Raw genomic sequence first — 23,711 nt, forward strand, 5'->3', positions numbered from 1 at the left:
CTGTGAGTCACGGTGGGCTGATTCTCCCCCACTTCACAAATCTGCAAATTTATGTCCCAGCAAAACAAGTATAAAATGCTGCTACTCTACTTTTTCACCTAATTTTCCCTCACTCTGCAAGCATGGGCAGAAAGGAAACACACTAGTAGCTGAGTACTATGCATTTCACAATACCAACATTTTTTTAATAAGGTGAAAAAAATCCTCACTATCAAAAGCATGGAAAATTGCTACAGGCATTTATGAACTAAAACATGTCTCAATGCCTGACAAAGGACCAATACCTTCAGCTGTGGAGAAAAAGGAACACAGCAAAGGCGAGCACGCAGGCATATTTATAAAGAGCAAGAGATGCACATGCTGAGCCAAGCAAAGATGGGGCAACAGGAAGAGGCTCAAGGTCATTCAGCACAGGAAAGTAACAGCCCAGAAAATGCCTTTGACTCACAGCAGGGCTGGAGAAGGAGGAGAAGGTATCTGTTATGCTGTGGCTTGAGCCAAGGTGAAGTAATTTCCAGTTGTTTTAAATGAGATTTCTGCCATGAGGTCCCAGCTGATCTCCATGATAAGTTTATATATGGTTACTGAAAAAAAGAAAAAAGTAAAAAACCCCCAAACATGACACCACTGAATGAGAAGACAGCATTAAGCAATCAGTTGCCAAAGATCTAATCTCATTAACTCCTTCTAAGATTTCAGCCATCAACCTGTAGCTGGCAGCTACTGGAGAACTGAGTACAATGAGACATCTTTTAAACATTATTTTTTCAGGCCATCTTCCTGATCTTTTATACTTGTTTGTTCTGCAGTTTCTTAGAAGTCACAACTGCTGAAGGAAGTAGAGAAAATCCAGAAAAAAAAAAAATAACCTGCTTCTCCTATGCAGCTTCACGCCGCTGGGTCAGTGATTAACAAAGACAAGGTCCTGCTGCAGGGAAGCTAAATGGAGTTCATTATGGACATGAAAGTTAGTGGGGCCAAAAAGGTGAGACCATAGGAAAGAGGATGAAATAAGAGCCTAACAAGTGTGGATTTTACTTCCTCAGTGAAATAAGGACAGCTTTTAACTACCAACTATTCTAAAAGAAAATCTATCTACACAATAGTTTCTTTAAGATAGGTATTGTCCTATGTACTACAATCATATTGTTTTGCATATAATTAGGAAAATTAAAATTAAAATGTATTACTTAAAAAACTGTGTCTTGCTCTGCAATGAGAAACCATTGATTTGCGGACTGAAAATTTGGGTTTGCCCTTTTTACTGCAAAAAATTTGGAAAATGTAAGCATTTAAGTGGAGTAGAATGATGTCATTAAACCTGGATGGGGACATCTACCTCAAACCCCCACAAATCTATGAGTTTGTCACCCATGCTCATTGGCTGAATGCTTTGGAAATGTCAGTGCTTCCTTGGAGTGCTTCCTGGCAGCAGCAAACTGTCTAGAGTAGGAAAGTACAGAGAGTTTGCTCCTGTGACACTGACAGAGCCTGGAGCTACAGCCAGCAGACACTGGGATATGAGCGGATTTTCTTGGCCCTGAAGTCTGCAAGTGATATCCTGTGTCTCACTCAGATAATTTCTGGCCACACACTGCAGTACTGGGTACCTGGGCAACACTAAAAGGATCAGCTCTCCCAGGGTGTCATATTTTCTCCCCAGAACTAGCAGTGAGCAATCTCTCTCTCAGTACTTCTGGTTTAGGACATTTCCACTTTGATTTTACACTGCCACTAACCCCATTGTCATTAGAGAACCTGAAGTTTTCTGCTACACCTGCAAATGTCCTGTACAACCAAAGAGCCCAGATGGCTTTATCACAACCCTCCCACAGAGATGTCTGAATAGGTGGCAGTCAAATGGTGACATGGGGCATTGGCTACTATAGAAGTTGATTAGAAGTGGGGCTTACCTGCAAAAGGCATATGTGATGGTAAGGCTAGAAAATGAAGTACATCTCAAAATAAGTTATCTGATTAACCTCACAAAATCAGGCCAAAAGGTGTTATGAAAAGTAACAAACCAAAAATCTCAATGAACCTTCAGCTCACAATAGATCAAAGGCTCTTAAAGAGGAGTGTGTATGCAAATACCTTGAACAGAACATAAATCCAGTAACTTCAACGTGTAACTAAGAGTTTCAGGGAAACCAGAGGATGAAACGTGATTTGAGGTTCTTGGTTCCAGGATTGTCTGACACCTAGAACACTGCAAAGAAAAAGAAAACATAAACAGCTCATGAATAGTAATATATTACTTGGTCCCTGTAAGTAACCATGTCAAGGATCTCTGTAGAGATTATCTCTACCAATAATTTCACCTGTATACCAACATCTTTATTTCTTTTGTCATTCAAGTTTTAGTGCGATATAAATTACTCTTTTGAATTATTAATCATAATTCCACTTTTGCGGGGAGTGGACTTCAGACCTTTTATGAGATATTTAGGAGATGATCTGTTGTCTAAGCAACCCTTAGAATAGGCAGGAAAAGTCAGATGTAAGAGTAAATTAATGTGGCATTAACTTGCTTCCAACAGCTTGTTAATGGAAATGAATTCAATAAGCATCACATCCAAGAAGGGGGAAACTGTCCCCATTTGCACTGTTGTGCAAAACAAACCTCAAAATAAAGCAAGAGGATGGACACAAAGAGCTACTTACCATGAGCCTCCCTAAACAACTCTAGTCTCAGCAGAGAAGACAGGGATGAAATAATGCACATCTGAGTAAACTAGGCAAGAATAAAAAGGAGCCAATGAGAAAAAACCGTAAACTTTTAGTAATCATTAAGAATTTTGATTAAACTTCCTAGGAATTTAGAGCCACATTGGGGCTGGTACAGCCCCAGCAGTGCTCTGTGATTTAAAATTCTTCAGTATTTGGGTGAAAATCTGTCCTGCAATAGCAAAAAAACCCCAAACAAAACCCAAACAAACCCAAATAATACTGAAATAATAGCAAAATAACTACCATACTGGCACATGGTAATAATCATTTTAAGAATATTGCAAAACCATGTAAGATCTTGAAAATATCATACTTTTAACTTTGTTCCCCACTGTTACATGCTCTCAAACTGGAAGAGAAAATGAAGAACCTATTTTGTTATTTAGCTCAGATAGTAACAGTTATAAAAATAGATTAACTGTCAGTATCATGAATTAATATCACACAAGTACAGAGGCTCAAATAATAGGTTTAGGCCATAAGCAAAGGAGCAAGAACACAAAGCTTATGTTTTGACCTGGGAAAGGATACCTACATCACTACTGCAGGAAAATGCTTACCTAAAATGAAATTTATATTTAATAATTCTGTGTGCTTTTTAAATCTGTATTTTGTTTTGTTCTATGTGGAGACAGTTTTTGGTATTAAACCATTACACACTAGCTATAAAAGCTGATGCTCAAGATAAAAATCTACAGCTTTTAGTTCATGCTTTCAAGATTTTTTTTCTTTCTGCTTTTTTTTTTCCCTTTTTTTTTTTTTTTTTTTTTTAAGAACCTCTGAAAGTCTAAATTATAACATGTTTCAAGTAGCTGCTCCTTCCCTGGAGTTGAACAAAATTGAAAAGATCAAAGTTAGTGCAATCTTGTTCAAAGGTGAAGAGGTGAAATCTTATGTGTGCTGGAGGATCAGAGCAAAGAGAAATGTACAATGCTTAGTGTGCGACACCTGAAGCCTGCTTTCATCAAGGTACCTCATTTTCATCTGAATTCAGAATGTATCTCATTTAATGGTAAAATAAGGAACAGCATAGGATTATCTTGGTTACAAAGAAGAGAAACCCTTGCTCACCACTAAAAAGTAAACATCGGCAAGGTGAAAATGGTCAATTTTTTTTTAGAATTACTAAGTTCACCACATTAAATTCTATATTCCTTTTTTAAGTAACATTTATATAATTGAGGAAGAGGAAGTCATTACACCCACGATATTTCAAGAATCATAATGCTGTTGATAGTTGAGTTTCTTGAAAAAACACCGTGTTTTGAAGAGGACTGCAGAGAAGGACATCTAAAAAGGGTATGTTTTTTTCCATAAATCTTCATGTGACTGATGTGCCCTGACATAATGTATCACAATGAAATACAGCTGCCAAAAAAGAACTTCAAATTAAGCCCTTTTCTGGAGCAAGAAAAAAAAAAGTGATAAGAAAATAGGTACCTTTTCAGCAACAGCTTTTAAAGCTTTAAAAGCACAGCAAGTAAAAAAGTTCTCTCAATTTTGTCTAAGTAAATAGAAGATAAACGGGGGGAAAAGGGTATGCAAAATAATGCTCCAGCCTCTGTGAGAATTGCAGACAACCTCAACACAAGACACTGTTACAGAGTAAGAAAAGAGGATTTTAATGTCCTTGTCCTACCTTGCCATGTTCAAACACGTGGAAGATCCACTTTCAAATTATTGGGAAATGGGCTACATTATGCTAATAATGCCAGTCTAAGAATGTTTTAGCATAAACATGGACTTAGACAGGGCAAAGTGGCCACATTCAGAAGCCGAACCAAGTCACATTTCAATTGTTTATTTTTGACTATGTAGAGTTTCTTTTGCATATGTCCCTGCATTATTGCTATAATTCCTAAATTCCCAAAAGCAATTTACTGCCCAAAAGCAATAAGTATTATGTATATATTGTCTATTGCAGGTCAAACCTTTACCTGAAAATCAGGCTTTCTCAGAAGTACTATAAAAGTCTTTCATATGCAGCCCTGATAGGAGCCATCCCACAGAGCCAAAAGCCCTTTTGTCAAGGATTCACCCAGAACATTCACACCCAAATTCCCACTTTTTTCTCTTTCAACCTCAACCCTCACAGAAAATCTGCTAGACACACAAAGGCAATTTAAGAAAACTCATGCAGGCTACCTCCAGCATAATACACATGCACAATTAGACTGGATGCAGCTGAACCTGTCACCAAATTACTGCCTTACACTAGGTCAGGAATTATGCCATTCAAATTTCAAAACCTCCCAGATTAGAGCATTTCTGATGGTTCTCCTCTTGGCTACATAAACATCCACCTCCATCTATCACAAAGTATGACCTAGAACACACATAAGCAGGTCCCAAAGGCTTGACACAACATAGTGGTTCACATGTGTTAGCACAGGGCTAAGAGTAGAGAAATGAAGCTCTCATCATTTCTTTTCTGTGTTTCAGGCCACAATTTCTTATTTTATGTTTGAGGTGCAGAAAGAATTGATCCATTGTCTTCCATCCATTGTCAGACTCCTGCAACTAATCTGAGGAGATAACTGTGAAAGTGCTGCATGTAGACTAAGTCTCTTGATGTCAGGGAACCTCTGCATGTTTCATAAGCATAAAACATATATCACATGCAGCATGCAGTGGCTGACTTGCAGAGATGTGCCAACTGTGTGTCTTTATGCTTGAACTTGCTCTTGCATTTTGGTAGTATGTAGACAGCTCTATTTGCTGCATTGAAAGGGTTGAGCTGCTGGGATTTCAGACTTCTTCTGAAGTGCTCCACAGAACTGACTTCAGGTATTTCTTTAACCAAGCACTTCCACAGTGTTCAGATGCTTCCAGCAAATGTCCAAAGCTCCCCTACACACCAGTGCTTTCCATAAGTCATGAAGAACGTGTTGCAAGCATGGGTTTTAGTCGCTGAACACCATGCTGTCAGTGCCATGTTCTGAGACACAGCCTCTCCTTCCTACACAACTGTGCCATTCATCTGCACAACAGAAAACACGTGGCCAGTCACTATTCCGGTACTCGTGACAGTCTCACAAGGTGCGGCAATAGATCAGATGGATCAGACTGTTATTGTTCCTGTCTGTATTTGTATTTGTTATGGACTATAAACCCTGATGATCCCATGAAGGGTTGTGACCATGAATCCCAATTGGCTGAGCAGTGCTATTTCATGGAGGGACGAGTCCGGCAGTAATGAATTCAGTCAACATAATGATTTCGGTTTCACTGCACTGCTCTGCTTCCTGGGAATCTGCAGAAGATGAGTGACTGTGTCACAATCATAAATTCAGACACACAATGCTGAAACTTCTTATAGAGCTCTAAGTCCCTGTGAAATGTCAGACTAATAAATATGATGATAGTATTTGCTATTTGGCAAAAATATTAATTAACCTGGAAAAGTTAATAAAAATATATTCCCCAAACTTATGCAGTAGAAAAAATATTTTTTCTTATTCATGGTTATATGAATGCAAAATGCCATGGGTTCTTCATCTTTAATACCTAAGGGATTTTTAAGCATATTGCTTCCATAAAACTTGGTTCATCAGTACAGTACACAGCCCAGATATGCATATTTAATTACTCTGAAAGTAATTTACTTGTACAGATGGTGGTATTAGAAGGTCTTACTTCCATTTAAATTACTTCTATTTGAAAAATAATGTTATTTTGCTATGAATCTTGAGTGAAGAATTCACTCTTATTACAGATGAATAATACTTGACAATTGTAATTAATCTGTGACTAATCTAATACTGCCCAGATAAACATTTTCTTTCCAGTTTTACAAATCAAAGCATCCTCTTTCCAGGAGGTTGATCTATTAGTATTTTATATCCAAACCTACTTACTGCAGGGGGAAGCCCCAGTCTTCTCTTGGGGCAAATGAATAAAAAGCCACAGAAGCATTTGTTGAACACCTCTGAGACTTCCCAAGGCAAAGAGATGTTACAAAATTGTTTGCATCTTTCTGTAAGATTAAGCAGGGATTAAAGCAAAAGGGTGCACTTGAGGAAAATACCTACCAAGCATGAGATTTCAGGAAAACAGTGACTCAATGTGCATGTGCAGAGTTTGGGAGAAGCTTTAACGGGCAAGGATCCAAAATACTCTGGGCAGCGAGCTCTCCCAGCAGTGCAGGCAGCAGGGCAATGGGGGTCGCCCACCCCTTCGCCGTTGCCATCCCCCACCCACGCCACCCAAATAACAGCAATTCCCAGGAGCAAGCATGCAGCAGAGGCAGGGAAAGCTAGCAGCATATTGCATTAACTCTTACAATGCTTCCTGGGAAAACATGTCTGCTTCCTCAAGTGAGACTGTTTCCTTGTACAGCACTGTAAAAGGTCTACACGTGTTTGTTGGACTTTCTTCAGTGAACCCCCATCTTTATTCAAGCAGTGGCTCTCTTGAAGGAGGCTGATGTGGTTGCTATGGTAAGCATTCATGTTTTAGTGAAGACTAAATGGCCAGAACCCACATAAAGGGCTCCCAAGTGGCCCTAAAATGTGCTCTGCCTTCCTTTTCTGCCACTTCTCTCTTCAGGACAAAACAATTTTTTGACAGCTGATCTGATTTTGAGGGCCTACCCAGAAGAGGGTGCTTTGTCCCTTCTAGCTATGTAACTTTAACATTGTGGTCTGGATTTAACGCAGCAAACCCCGTGGACCTGCTTCAGAGAACTGCAAAGCACCTGAATTTCCCAGAGAGTTTTGGGGGAACTGGAGATGATGGGTGAGCTGAGCCACTGTAAGACTGACAGAACCACATGTTTTAGTCACTTTAAAATTAGGAGGGGGGAAGAGGGGGAGGAAGAAGGGGAAATATCATACTGGCTTGACCAGCAATGCTGTACAGCCCAAGGTGGATTGCAGAGGTTTCACCCAGGCAGGAGGTTTCAGCCTGGGTGCCGGAGGAGAGAAAAGGAATAGGATGCATCACTCCATGAATAAATCTGCTCCTGCTATAGCAAAAGAGCTGTGGTGCTCTGTGTCTGGCATTCAACTTGCAGACTGCTTTTCTTTTTAATTATCCTAATTAGGAAAAAACTTTACCTCCTTTGGCTTTCACATATTTACACTTACACAGAATTTCCAATTGCATCTTTTTCCCAGGAAATCTAAGCACATTTGCTTTCATTGAGTTTAAAAAGCATCAAGGTCGCATCTTTCCAGTTTTGAATTTTTGTTTTTTCAAACTGTCTGTGGTTGCTGCATCTCCAAGCAGGTACCTAGTGTTCACATTTACCTACCCACTGCTTCAGACTCCAGCTGCCAGAGCTGCAGCGAGCTGCGCCCGCAGACTCGTGCTTTCCTCCAAGGGATTTCTCACCAAGTGTTCTCTCTTCAAGGGAATGGGATCCCTACTTGTCCTCACCCTTTTCTAGTCAGGGTGACCCCACAGACTCCCCATCATGACTGCCATCCCACTCCTCCAGCCACGCTATCTGTAACCCCTCAAAGACCCATGGCAGCCACGTGCAAAAGCCAGAGGCTCAGCAATGGATCAAAGTGTGCCTGGTTAGCAGGTGGTGGTGAACAGGTTGGAGAGGGAAAGGATAGCCCTCCATAGCTGGAGGGAGCAGCTGGGGAGGCAGAGGTTGCAAGTAATAGTCCTATAGAAGTATAGCAATAAGAGAAGGTGAGTCAGGAATTTGGAAAAGAGGGGGAGTAAACAGATGCAAACTGTAGGATGGCTGTGGCTGAGCTGATCTCAATTACAGTATTTCTCAGTTTAAGTATGCCATTTTAAATCATGGAAATTCAAGGCTCCAGTTTGTATTTTATGACACAGAGCCAAAAGCCCAAAACAGAAAAAGCATCTTAACAGTTCTGTCCCTTATTTTCATACAAATTCACACACTTGTAGTCATATGCATATAAAGTCAGCCTTAAACACAAGATCCATGGTAAGTTTTTCAACAAAATAATCCTTTAGAAACTGATAAATCAAGCAACAATGACACTGGGATATCATAGCATCACTAAAAATGTCACCACAGTTAACAAGCCTGCTTGCTTCAACAAAAAATATTGGTGAATAATCATCCTTCAGTTAGAAATGCTAAAAAAAAAAAAAAAAAATGCCTGGTGTTCCTTGCCTAAAATTGATGGGAGTGGAAACATTGTTTTCTTGCCAGGTTATTTTCATTTCAGGAAGAGGAATAACCAGGGGAAACATGGAGAGAAGAATAAATAACAAGAAGCAGTATGAGGGGAAGAAATCCTTCATAATTATGCTGTTGCCTCTGCCTTTCTCACTATCAGATTCCTCTCCTGTACCACACTGTGCCAAACCACTCACACGCCGGGCATCTTCCAGATGAATCAACACAGTGGCACACAGATTCGAGCATACATCAGAGGCACAGAGGAGGCGTTTGATATTGTATTTAGGAACAAATTGGAGACAAGAGCTTGGTAGGGGGGTTTTTTGGAGGAGGAGGAGTAAAGAAAATAAGATTGTATGCCAGCTTGGGAAGAAAAACATCTCATTATCTTTTTAAAATTCATATTAACCACAGACTCTGTTCAGCTTCATCCTCTAAGTGGTAAATTAAAACAGCACACACGCAATCTGTAGATTTGTTCCTTTACCCATCACTCAGAAAATACAATATGAAAGACTGCCTGCACTAATCCAGACTCCTACATCTGTCCTGATGCTGCACACTGGGCCAGAGGGACTGAACTGGGGCACTGTGCTGCCTGCAGTGCACAGAGGGAGCCCCAGGTGCCACCAGGCAAGCACGGCCAAGCACCATCATCCCAGCCAAGCACAGAACTCCTCCCAAATCTGGAAAAAACTCCATTTTGGGCAATCTCACCGTAGTAATTTCTTACTTTACTTTGCAAAGCAAAACCAACTGATTATGTCCACAAGCTGCCAGGTGTGACTACAAGCTATAACCTCCCAGTTGCCTGGCAACTTCCCTGAAACCAATGCACGAAGACTTGACTTTAGTTCAAAACCATTGCTGATGAATACCAAACCTTTTTCCAAATTAGGTTGACGAAAACAGCTCTTAAGATAAATTTTCTCACCAAAAAACATCTGTTCAACAGGACGTGACAGAGAAAGGATGTGTAAAGAGCCTGATATCACAAGCTAGCAAAAAGAGAGAGCTCAAAGGCTCCAGTTCTAGACCCAACAACAGAATTCACCTACTGCATGTTCAGCCTCTTCTCACAAAAGTTATCAGCACAATTGTGTTCTACTGGTGAAAAGAGGATGTCAGGCCAAAAACTTGATTGTGTCCCTTATCTTTTAAGAAGCAGAAGTAATCCCTGTTCATAGGCAGGGCCTTGCACCCAGCTTGGTCCTGTCTGCAAAGCCTCCCCTGTAAACACTTCTTTTATTTTTCCTTCTCTAAAATAGAAATACCAGATGTGGCAACCATTAATCAAACAAGTAATAAACTTAATGTCAGCCAAGGGAGAAGACAGAAGCTGAAGAGAGGCAGACAAGACACTCCAGCACATCTCCAGTGGAATAAATGAGACTTTTCTGCAACTGAACTGTAGCTCATGCAAGATCCTCACAAAGAATGAAAATTGTCATGTTTCAAATATTCCACCGGTAAAAGAGTTTGGTCAATAGGTCATCAGGCACATAAAATATTAATATTTGCACATATGCTGTCATGTGACAAAAGTTTTCTTTCTGCTAAGATGGGTGTGTGGGAGAGCTCCAGAGGTGGAACACCTCCAACCTGCCCTTTGTGGCTCTTGTTTCCCAGTCTACACCCCTGCAGCAGCTGAGAGCTTGAAACAAAACCAGAGCCTCCCACTAGGGTAGAGTATCTGAAATGCAAACACTTTCCTATGCCAGACTGTGAAGAACATGACTAATAGACACTTTTCTTACACAAGAAAATTTCCCAGTGCCCCAAATACATATTTTCCCAAGTAAAGGCTGACATTAGACTTCAGAGGTTGGCTGTGTGGTTTTATAAGGCCTGGGTGGACTTAAACATGGACAATGAAACAAAACTGACTTCTCACATCAGACCACCAGTAGAGTGGGACACATCCTTTAGAAAGACATGAAGTTTTGATAAGTATTCCACCAGTCTCAAAAGGAATCCTTTCCAGTGCCTAACTACCTTCACTCTCAAAAATGTGCAAAGTACTCCAGTTGTAATTTTCCTGGTTTTAATCTTAATTATTTGGGGGGTTTATACGCATTTTTCCTTCATCCTCACCCATGTTACAAGTCTTCAGGTAGTGGACATATTCACTATATCTAGGTATTTATGCATCCAATTCCTTACTGTTAGTTTAAAAGTATGTTCTATCTAGCCTTCTCAGAGGAAAAAAATGTCCTTTTTTGTTTGGGGGGGGGGGGAGGGGCTTAGTTAAAAAACTTGCTCAAACTCCAGTACTGTCAGTGATATGAAAATGAATCGTTAGATAAAAGATTTTTTCCCCCTTGTGTTCCTCGAATGAGTAGAAGTGCTTACAGCAAGACAAGGATGCAAATTTGAGGAGGAGTAAATGGCTGTGTGGTTCAGGGAATGGATGTGTGTGGGTATGTGTGCAGGGAGAAGACACCTGGGAGTGTATTTGCCTTGTCTGTGTATATATGGACTTTTAGAATGTCATAGCACTATGGGCAAACTGTATAAGCCCTAAACAAACTTTGAAAGCTTAAAATGCAGCAAATTATGGGGTTTGTAAAAACAGAAAATAATCAGTAATGGTAACTAAGATTGATTTGATATTTGAATTCAGTGCTCTACCCCAAAACAAGTTTTCACTAAAACAAATAACCTGAAGTTTATTAGATTATCTATTGCACCTTTATCTATATTACAGATGCCCATATAAAAAATGAGCTATTATTTTTAGGTCCTATAAGTATATAAATTAAATCATGAATTGCACATAGGTCTGTATGCAGCATGTCTCTGTGACACTCACCATTTTTCTTGTACAAAATTTCTGTAAAATACCTAGCCTGAGAGTGCTTTTGCTGACTAAAAAAATAATCAGTTGCAGAAAGCTCAAACTTCTGTCAACTGTATGAAATGAGAAGGCAGAAGGCTATGCCCCTCAGTATTTTGATTACATGGATCAGGAAAACAAATTTCAAGAATTAACAGTGCGAATTTTTAAATAGGCCAGAGCATGGTAATTCTAAGCACTGTTACAAGTTACAGCAAGGGAAAGGTGTTGCTTTCAGATTTGGAAATGCCTACTAGTCTAACCTCTTTGTCAACATGTTTGCAGTTTTGATACATCCATTTCTAAGTGAATTACCTTATGAAGGAAACCAAAAGGCAGAAAACTAAAGAAATAGGGGTCAAATTCCTTCTGTGAGATCTACCTTGTAAAATTATCCAGAATGTAATAATACCATGTTATTGACTTAAGCACAGTTCCCTGTGACATGCTGCAGCTGACCTGTAATTTTTATCCTACATGTTGCCAGCACTATTAAAATGACACTTGTGAATGTAAATTAAGCTCACAAAGGGGACAGATTGTATGATTCTGGTTTCTCTCAGATGCCTGTAGGCTATCACAGGTTCCATATGTGAAGTAATTATGTTCACTGAAGGAAAGAATAAATGCTGTCAAATTGTGTACTGAGAGAGAAAGCAGCTATTATATTGCAGTAGTCACTGGAGCATTGCCTTAGAAAGTGAAAAGATGTATAAGAAAATAATAAAAAAGAAAAACTGGAGCAGAGCTATATTAAATATAACCTTTAAATGAGTATCTGCTTTTGAATACATATTACACAAAGCTAATATTTCACAAATAAAAGCATTTTACCATTTTAATCACATTTTCTTTCTTACATCTAGAGGGCACAGGGCACAACATTTATTGGAGGGGTAAAGGACAGGTGGAGCATCTTTCAGCTTTCTATGTTTCCTCAGGAAGAAGAGCCCTCCAAGGCCCCAGAGATGCTGTCCCCAGCACAAACCTCCTCCTGTGGGAGCTGTGCAGTGAAGAGCCTTCCTCCCCAGCAGGCAGCGGTGTCCCAGCCCCAGCCCTGCCTTCCTACCCTCTCCATCTCTTATGGCCAGGCCCAAACCTCCGCCTTCTGCAGGCCTCGAGCGAGGGCACCAATGCTGGGCAGGAGCCCTTCTGAAGACACCCTGCTTTGCAGCACCAAACCTGGGCTGCAGAGGCTGCAGCAGGCTTGGAGACAGTGAGGCTTCAATCATGGAAGCCAACATAGCTGCTAAAAGGAAAGGCAACATTTCCATCACTGCCACAGCTGCAGTGTGGTCCTGCTCTCCTGCGCCTGGGGAAGGTGAGCCTATATTTAGACCAGTGAGGTCATCAGTGAACCAGCGCAAGAGGGGAGAGGATACTAATCTGGGAAAAAAAACACTTTTAAAGCCTTTCATTTAGAGGGAGCCAAGGACACCAGATGCAGGGAAAACAAAGTGCTTGTGTGGGTTTGGATTTTCATCCAGAAATGAAACAAGGAAAGAAAGGAAGTTAGGATGCTCTGGAAACAGACCTGAAAAACACAAACAGGAAGGCACATTTTGTTACAAGGGTATAACTATGAATATAGACCTCATGAAGGAGCCCAGAACATTGAAAAACAGAAGGCTGAATGCTTCCATGTGTTTTTAGTGTTTACTAGAGTAGCATCACAAAGCCTGGCACTCTGGACCTTCCCACAGCAATGGAAAGGGGCTATTTCTGCAGTGTCCCACTAGTGCGAGTTCTAGATCTCTGCAACCTCAAGCTTAACGGGTTGCAAAAAGTAACCAAGGGCAAAAAACTTTCTGACAGTTGCCCTCCACCCTGTCCAGCCACCTGTGCTGTTGGTACCTGCATGCCTGTTGCTAACCTGGCTGCCTTAACAGCAGCATGTGCTCAGGCCAGGAGAGCTGGCTGCTGTGCAGTGCTGAGAGGAGAGCTGGCACAGGTATTAGCTACTCAAGCACTGAACCTCTCTTTTTTTTGAGGCTTCTTAGGATAAAAAATCTGACAGTCAGCTTTTGCAGTCTCTCCATGGAAGCCATTTTACAAACTGCATATTGCATTTAGCAGAGTTGTTCAGCACAGAGAAGCACTCATTGCACTCAACATTGTGTAACTGTTCTTCATTTTTTCTTCATGTTCATCATGTTTCTGGGCACACTGGATATATCTCCACTACTGAAGGAAAGGGCTGCCAGGCTGCCCCCAGCACTGGCACCATCAGACACAGCACAGTTCATATGTCTTTACCTAAACTCTCTCTATATGTTAAAATATGAGGTTTACATCTGAATTGCCCATCAGGAACAGGGCCCGGCACATCCTGTCCCTGCTCATGCTCTGCATGCCCAGGAGCAGGGTAACAGCTTGCCCCAGCCCTGCTCTATGTCCACCTTGACTGAAAGGGCTCCTAAATCACTTGGGTTTCTCTACACCCAACACCATGAAGAACGAAAACATGATCCCATCTCCTTATTTTGGTCATCACTTTTCCACTTTTGTTTCACTTCCTGGCTAGCTACCTCACTCATGCCAACACCCTGCACCAAATCCTGGCAGCAACTTCTGCTTGGGGATCCTCAGCAAAACCAACTAACTGCCTCTTTGTTCAAAGCCATCTTGACAACAAAAGGGCTGCGAGCACAGCCCAGAGAAGGGTCCAGACACTGACATGAATACAGAGCAAACTCTTCCATCCCATGTAGCAGACATCCCTCACAGCTCACACCTGTGAGTAGATGCTGAGAGACAAGAGGAGATGTACCCAAGCAGAGCATAGCTTGGGCACTGGCAGAGGGCTGTGAGAGGAAGCCCCCAGCCATGTGCCTGGGACAGTCACAACATGGCATGCCGGGGCACAGAGCCCCATGCCCGCCCCGTGCTGCCAGCCTGCAGCACAGCCCCTCGAGCCCCCAGCCCTGGGAGACATGCACTCTGTGACAGTATCCCTCCCAGGAGAGTTTTCTGGGGAGGGGGTGCTTGTGCATAAATGAACCATGGCATTGTGCAGACTATTAATACCAATTGGTCACGGCTGGGTGGGCAGTGAGATGGGCAGACAGACAGCCTGCCTGCTTCCAATTAAACGCAGTAGCAGTCACACAACACACTACTGCAACTTCTCTCTGAATAAAAAAACCCCTTTGAAATCAACTACCATTTCCTAAGCAGCTGAAAACTATTAAACAACTGTTTGCAGGGTAGCTCATGTCATACGTGGGAGGCTGAAATGTAATGTAGAAATGAGAGGGCTTTTTCTAGTTGGCAGCATTGACAGCAACTATAATGTATGACTCTTTCAGATGCAGCATGGCAGAGGCAGGGTGAGGATCATCCAGTGCTATCCCACTAGAGAAATTGTTACATCCAAAGAAAAGGCAGAATCAAGGATCTCAGGATCATGGCAGGAAGGAGGAGGGGTGAGGAAAAGAAGGAAAGATGTGCAGGTTTTTTTGCAGTTTTAATAAGGATTTGTGGGGTAATGTTGTGTAAAGATAATATAGCTGGATCTTTAATAATAATAACTAGAACCAGCTCTCCATGTTAACTGACCTTTAAATATTATTGTCCCCTTCAGTTTACCAAAAAGACATTTACTTCATGAAAGATGTTATTCAACTCTGTATAAAGATCCAATAGGCTAAAATATGCTAAACTGACATTTAGAATTATAACACTTTTTTATTATAACTCTTATTCTTCCCATGTGACTTGAATGTGAGGGTTGGGTTTGTTTGGTTTTTTTTCCCAAGTATTTTGAAACCATTTCAAATAATAGGCAGATATCGCCTGGACATTCAGGCTGTAATGATATTAGAACCTTTCTCAATAGCTGAATAATTACTTCCTTATTATGCTCAAGGCAAGTTGAAATCACATGCCCTGCTCCAGATTTAAACCTACGTCACACGGGCAAAGGAAGCATTCAGACTGACATTTTACCTACCTAGCTGCATTTTCTGTAATAATGAAAGCATCTATGGTATATTGCCCTGATAGTCTGTGAAATCACAACAGCTGGGAGCACCAGAAAAAACCCCACACTTTGTCAGGGAGGGAAAGGCAGTGGAACTCAAGTAAAGGTAGGTGTATTGATTCTGCCTGTGTTGCAACCATTTCCCAGGGCACATTTCAGACACAGCTGTGCACGAGCAGGCAGCTGCTTCAGGCAGCACCGTGTCTTGGTGTGCTGGAGCCCTGGCTGCTGCCCAGGGACTGCGTGTGCAGCCTTGTGTGCTGACACCCCACTCGCTGCCCCAGATCCCCAGCAGACACAGCAGCTCAGCCCTCATCCCCTTCCAGCTCTTTGCAGAGCCATGCTCCCAATTTTCCTACACTGGTGAGACAGTTCTGGCCTCCAGGTCCTCCCTCCCCTGCCAAATACTCCTAGCCCACCTCCAAATGTATTGGGCATCATAAACCATGCCTGAGAAAAGAAGAAACAAACATTTCTCATTCCTTCTTGCTCCTGTCACCCCAAAGAGGGAGAAGTTCAAGTTCTGACACCCTTAAACTGGGCAGAAAGCAGGAGTCACCCAGCAACAACAAAGACACAAGCCATCCTTGAATTTTTTTTAATTCTGCATTTTCTTACCCTGCATTTTCCACCCCAGAGACCTTCCTGCTCCTGGCTACTACACATTATAGCTCAGCTACCTCAGCATCTGGTGGGAGATGGGTCCTTTTCCCCAGAAATCCTTCAGCAAGAAGAGGAGGGAAAATCAGCAGATTGCCAATGTGCCAAGAATGCGAATAAATAAAGACATGGTGAAGTAACACAAGATAATAAACACCACCCAGCAATCCACTCCGGCACTCATGGTTATGGGTATTTCATACTGAGAGGAAAGACTGGTCATTTATGTGACAAAAGGCTGCTAAATAATTAAAAGGAACAGATACACAATCAGCAAAGAACTGAAATGGAAGCTACAAAGAAAATCAATGTCTTATGAGAATTTGAGTATTTTGTGATTTCAGCAAAAGAAGCAAATTATGGGACAAATTATGCCATAAGAGGAAGAAGGCTAATTTCATAAATAAAATCTACAATATTTTATAAAAACACATTCTAGATACATAGGTACAATGTTCATAGGATGTGTTTTGGTGAGCTCTTCCTTCATTCACAATATTTTTAACATTTGTAATTAAAGGAGACAAACCTAATTTTTACTTTGAAACTGCAGATCATTTCAATTGAGCTAGCAGCAAAGTATATGCAAAATCTAAACAGAAGACTTCAATAAAATGCTTGAGATAATCATAACATATCTAGCTCATGTAGAGCTGCACTGTGGAAACACACATTATCAGTTTTGCATCTTCCAAGGAATTAAAAAAAGAGTACTATCTCTTTTCTTATTTCAACATTTGTTTAGTGAGTCCTGGTAAACTCTAGGTCAGATATTATACACTAAACAACAACAACTAATTATCTTCGAAATCCACAGTGATAAGAAAACTGCACAGTAAATATGCTATATCCAGGCAACAGCAGAAGGTAAGTTTGTATTTCATTTGCTGTGGATTGGTAAATGTTTTCTGGCAGGTGTCCTTCAAATTCCAAAACCAATGCATCCATTTTATGGCATTATCTCACTTTCTATTATATTTGTTTATATCTTTGCAGTGAAACCATATTGTTATTAAGGTTATCATTATAATAGAAAATTGTATTAGCTTTTAAAAGCCTGTTCTATTTTATGTGTATATAAATAGGAACATTATGATCACGCATGATTCCCATTTGTCCTTGCTATACTCTTGACATTGCTGTAAATGGAAGCAGAGCACAAAGCCCTTACCAGGGCTTAAAATATTGCCCCTTTGATTGGCTGCACAGAAATCAGTTTTGCTTTTATCATGCAAAATCTGACCCTGATGGTTATGTACTCCAAAAGGTACAAACACTGTGTTCTCTTTACCTTTGACCACCAAGGTGGGTCTCTGCATCTGTATTTGTACAGTGTGGCAACAGCAAAGCACCCAACATGTGCCAGAGGCCTGATTTTTGAGGATTTTGAAGTGTCTAAGAGCAGTGAGGTGACTAATCCCAGGGACACACTGGGGAAAAGCCAGGCATGCTGTCACCACCAGCTGGTTCCTGAAGGAATGTGTGACACCCAAGGCTCTCCGAGTGTGCAAGCTGTGCTATGATTTCTGAAAGAGCAATGCAGAAACCCACCGTGGGCAGTGATGTGCCTCTCCAGGAACAGGAGTAGCCCAGATTCCCACCCTTAAAGACAACCCAGCCTAGACTTCTACCTGTGCTCAAGAGCAGCAAGCCAGGCTGAAGATGGGTGTACGGACCAAGCTGGGGCTAGGCAAGGAAGACCAGCTGTGGTGCACTAAGAGGCACTACTGTGGGAGTATCTGCCCACCCAAAAGAGATGGGGATGCCCTATATCCTGTCAGCAGAGTGCCACGTCTCCTGACCACATGTGTGCAACACTGTCTGCTCTGACTACACTCTGCAACAGAGATAAGGCACTTAGGCATAATAAAAAAATCTTCAAAAATCATAAGCAAGGTGTTTCATTAATGAAAGTAATTAATGCTGTGACTGCTGAGAAATCAGATGAGTTCTGATGATTTCACATCATCTGATGACCAGCTAAAGGCTGTGAATTTTGAGAGCAATTCTCTTTTTTTCCAAGATAAGATGCAATTTAATTTCAGTGTCTTGAAATGTTTTACAGAGTGCAGTTGTGTCTCCTCCTTGCTGAGGCAAGACCCAGTAGTTCAGGGTACACTAGGGCATGTGATTACAGGGCAGATCCCAGTCAGATACACCATATAATTAGGGCTGATGTACAGTGTGCTATGCTCTGAAAAAACCCAGAAGAGTCTGGTGAAAAAGTTCTCTGAATTGGGGTAATTACAATATTAATCACAATCCATTGAACTAAAGTGGAATTAAATACAAATTTTCTGTTTATATAGTAAATGCTGAATAACAATAAGTTAGCAACAGCATTTTGGTCTGGTTTAACTGCCTAACATCTGGAGAACATTATTATGGAGTCATCAGCCACTTGGCCAGTGCCCAATATGAAAGCAGTTTTACCCTTTTTTCTCTAAACATCAGCACAGCCTCACCAAAACACACACATTTCTCTTTTTTTGAAACGTTCTCTTAAGTAGCTTCAAATATTGTAGAATTTAGATGGGATAAGCCATTTGCTTCTGTTTAGAAAGCAAATAAAATTGGGTCAAAATAAGAGAGCAATTTTAAACATCTAATTTAAGCAAAGATCATGCTGGTTAGGAGAGTCTGTGGTTAAGGCAGTTGTTCCAGCTATTTAAACAATATGATTACATGGCATTTCACAGGATATGGAAGAGACAGATTACTAGAAAGTTGAAAACTGTGTGCCCTTGTTCCTATATAAATATGTACACATAACCTATCACTCTTACTACCAAATTTATATGAAGTATAATTTGGTCTTTATTACAGTTGCTGAGCCTGAAAAGAACCTCTTTACTTATGAGTAAGAATCCTTTTTTTTCTATAGTAATGAAAAAACACAGTTGTCAGCATAATATCCTGACATTCAGGATGCCAGCCTGTCTATACCAGAGTCAGATGTGAAAATAAATAGATATTAAACTGTCAGTCAATGAAATTACAAAGTCAAGAGCAGCTCTAGCTGCGATCCTGTGCATTCTGTTTGATGGACACAGGTGTTTAAGTGTTATGAAATCCAGCAGAGCCTCAGAGTGAATAATGCACCTTCCTGCAGTTCTGCCCTAGCCAAAAGAGCTGCAGTGAGCTCCCCTCTCACTCTGAAGCCACTAAGCAGTCAATGTGTCCTAAGAAAGGGAACAGAAAGGCCTTCCAGATTTATCACAGCTAAAGCCCAAGAAGTCTTACAGTCTGTGTTACAGCATATATTGAGGAATTGAAGCTACACTTCTCTCAAACTGTGAAGGTTAGTCCCACTGGCTTTGCATACAAATCTAAGGCAGATGCCCAAAATCCACATCATTTATTTATTATTCATAAGGCACTTAAAGTCAATCATCTGTCACTAATAAACATTAACACTATTAAAAATTAATGATCATCCTACAGCATGCTGAGACAGATTCTTCTTTCTGTTTGATGAGTATTGGAGCAAAGTACATTGCTTTCATTTACTGACTATGAAAGTGTTTATGCTTTGTATAATGCTGCTACTTCAGCTGCTCCTCTGAACACCAGTGACCCCCTTCTCTTGGAATGCCAAGAAATTATCAGTCTCATGAGAGAAGCTTGAAAGGGTGGTTTTAGCTACAAATATATATTTGCAGAGAAGAAAAATAAATCATGGATTCAAGGTTATCACACAGCACAAGCCTTTGTGATGTCAGGGCTTTTTGCCTCCCTTTCCACTTTCTGCTAAACAGTAAGATGTCTGTGATGGGGACACGTGTGCCTGTGTTCTCCACTGCACAGGAGGGTCCTGTACTCAGGTAACACACCACAAGTGGACAATGAGGCTGGAAATAACAGCTCTGACAAGACTACCTGAGAGTCTCACAAAGCTGGAACAAGAAAAGGCTTCCTGAAGAGCAACTAAAAAAGGTAACTTCACCAAAGGTCCACACAGTGTCGCAGGGCACTTTCTTCTCTTAGTGGGTGGGAGGCAAAGCCCACTGCTAGAGATGAAGAAACAGCTTGCACCTTAACCCTCAAAAGGACATTCCCTCTAAAAGTAAAAATGATACTAAACCCTTCATCTTTTGTGTTCACATTTTCAAATATAAATCTTGAGGAATGCCTTTATGCATTGCTGTCTTGCACAGGCAGAACTCATAACTCAGCACTGTTTCCTAACACATGCTCATCATGTTTTGCCCTGCTTCTTATTTTAGCATTTACTCAATTGTGGAAGTGCTGTAACTGTATTATAGGTAATCACTTGATACACAGTTGATTCTGCTAAAATGCTGTTAAATAAATCTAACCAAACCTGCAAAGACCAGTCAAGCAGTGGAAGAGAGATAGTAAGATTGTGTGCATCAAATCAAAGTTTCTGTGAGTTATATAAAACCTCGAAAAACAAGTTTAGATCTCAGTGCTAGTGATATAATGGGAAAACTTACCAAGATAGAAGACATATTAATCTTCCTGTTGCAATTTACAGTCTAATATTTCAGTGCCACACCATTTTTCATAGGAAAACAGTGACTTTTAAGAAATAGAAAGAGCTCTGTAGAATTAAGTGACTGCAGTCACACTGTTCTCTTTCCTTACTGATGTTTCACATGAAATAACTAACAAGGATTGGCAAAGAACAGCTATCAGAGCTAGAAATGTACTGACCAGGTGGAAAAACACGATGCCACAGCACTATACTCCCTCTGCTGAGGACTGAGAAGGGTTCATGTTACATACACATTAACTCTCTGTCAGCTATTGCCATTACAAGTGAAACTTGGGGCCATTAGGAAAATGCTGCCATTCAAAACTAATTCTGCCTTTCATGGTGCAGGAAGTCGAGAAAAAATGAGAACTCCCTGCAATGTCCTCAACAAGACCCAAAGAAAAGTCTTTTTAGGTACTGCAGGGTACATCAGAGAGCAGTTAGTGCCTCGCACACCATTTTTACATTTGCACATCTCTCATCTTTTGCAGAGCCACACAATGGTTGGCAGCAGCTCCATGAGTCATGACTAGGGAACTGAGACCTGGTCCTGCAATCTCACACACCAATAAGCCCCACAGAACCTGTAATTAAACCATTTGGAACAGAATGAGGATACACAGCCTTCTAAATCTCAGGCTGAAGACGGTTCTGAACAATACTTTTTAGTCATGCTGCCTTGTCCTGCTGCCTGCCCTCCACTGACAGTAAACTTCTTCATAATCTGTCTAATTTTTATCTGAGAATTCATGCACTGACAAGACAAGTTACTCTTATAAAGACAGCTGGAATTACAGACAAGAAAAAGATACATTAAAGCATCATTATTTAAACATAAAAATGCAATGAATCTGTTAACCTTTCCCTAAGGTGAAGGTGTTTATTGCTAAGTTTTTGCAGCACAATTACATTCAAACAGACAAATGCTAGCTTAAAAAAAAAGCTGATTTTTTTTTTTAAATCTACCTAGGAGAAATTGAAAAACACCTTGAAAGTAAACTGCCTCATATCACACACTAAAAGGTTTACTATTAAAAATATTAGAATTTTAGGGATAACTTTGAGAAAGCCAGACAGCTAAAATACAGTGCCTTATTTTCCCTTCTTAAATATAAACCATAGAATCACAGACTGGCTTGTGTTGGAAAGGATCTTAAAGATCATTTAGTTCCAACACCCCTGCCATGGGCAGTGAACCTTACACTAGACTGGGTTGCTCAAAGCCTCATTCAACCCAGCCTTGAACACTTCTGTGGATGGGGCATCCACAGCTTTTCTGGGCAGCCTGTTCCAGTGCCTCACCACCCTCACAGTATAGAATTTTCTCCTCATATCTTATCTAAACCTATCTTCTTTCAGTTTAAATCAATTACACCTTATCCTATCACTACATGCCCTTGTAAAATAGCTTGCACTGACTTTCTGCAGTGTGTAAGTTTGTAATTTATATTCACTTCTAATACAAAATCTGATGGTTTTTTACATTATGCTGTGCGAGCCACATTTCCACAGATTTGTTGTGGTTGTCACAAGACAGACACACCGCAGACAGCAAACATAAACACAGGGTGCTTCACGTTCCCCCTGCTGCCCTAGAGCAGCTCCCCAGCCCACAGGGGACAACTGCTTCACAAGAAGCTGAACTGCCTTTTGGACAGGGCAGTGGCACTCCTGGCACTGGCTTTTGGAATACCATCAGCAGAGGGGCTGGATGAGGAGATGTGTCCCTGGGACACAGAGTCTGACAGGTTGCCCACAGGCACAGCCTCTTCATTTCCAGCCTGCCCTCACTGTAGGGTGTCGGCCTCCCAGGCTGGGTCTCTCAGCTGTCCTGCCTGTTCTCCTCCCCTCCATTTTTAGTCAGGTCCCTCAGGTGTCACCTTCCCCCCACCTGAAAAGACAAAGGCCTCTTTGTTTCCCTAGACAAAGTGATGCCACCCCCAGGGCCCATCTGGAGACCCATCAGAGGCCATACAGATTATAGATAGCCAGGGACCTCATGTGGGCCTCTGGCATAAGGGACACAGTGAGAAACCCAGATCATTACAGCAGGAGGAAATGTAGCCCACACTGGGCCATAGGAAACAGTGACGCTTTAGCACCAGTATTTATAAACACAACCGAGGGCTGCTGTCTCTCTCATATCATTGCTGGACCACAAACTATGGGCCATCTGCCCACAGTCTATTATCACAATCTGTGAACAATTAGAGACAGGATATTTCATTTTAGAAAATATCAAAGTTAACAAAAAAGGCACAGAAAAAAAAGCCAGAAAACAATCAAAAAGCAAGTAACAAAACGGCAGTCAGCCACTACAGAGGCCCATTTGCCAGCCCTTGAACCTAGCAGCTCCTGGACCCACCACCACCACATCGGCTGCCTCAGAGGAGAGATGACTTCTGCTGCTGCTGAGCAGAAGGTGGGTGCCAGCAGCAGCACTCCTGCAAACACCTGACCCTGCTCTCTGAGACCTGAGAGCACCATAACCCTGTCTGTGAGACCAGCTCATCACATGCAGGAGGCATGAGAACAGCCACAGTCCACATGGCACTATCTCCAAGTGAAATGTCCCTTTCCCAGCTGGCAGGTGAGCTTGCACCAGAACTGCCAGTCCTCCTTCAGGCTGCTCTGTCTCAGCCACACCACCAATATCCTCCACTCTCTCCCAGTCCCAGCTGGAAAGGCAATGGGGAAGGACATATCCCTACCACTCCTAGCCTTTGATCTGCAGTGCTGCTGCAGAGAAAGCTGGGGTAGATAGCAGCTGCTCCTTGGGTGGTTCACTTGCTTTCACTAAGCAGATCAGCAGGAGATGGGGCTGTGAATGCTGACTATTTCCCACTTCCAGACCATGGATGTAGTGAGTGAGTATCCCTCTTGGAGGAGTCTA

General features: G+C 41.5%; 1 long non-coding RNA gene across 2 annotated transcripts in view; it reads right to left on the reverse strand.

The window, feature by feature from the left end:
• Positions 1–248: 248 nt before the first annotated feature.
• Positions 249–23,711, reverse strand: part of LOC125330387 — a 169,234-nt gene continuing 145,771 nt past the window's right edge. For both annotated transcript variants that reach the window (XR_007205485.1, XR_007205486.1), the window contains 3 exons: positions 2,665–2,734; positions 2,095–2,209; positions 249–584 (listed from right to left, as the gene is read on the reverse strand). This is a non-coding gene — a long non-coding RNA (uncharacterized LOC125330387). The remainder of the gene's footprint in view (positions 585–2,094; positions 2,210–2,664; positions 2,735–23,711) is intronic.

Source organism: Corvus hawaiiensis, chromosome 9 (genome assembly GCF_020740725.1).
Source record: "Corvus hawaiiensis isolate bCorHaw1 chromosome 9, bCorHaw1.pri.cur, whole genome shotgun sequence".
NCBI lineage: Eukaryota > Metazoa > Chordata > Aves > Passeriformes > Corvidae > Corvus > Corvus hawaiiensis.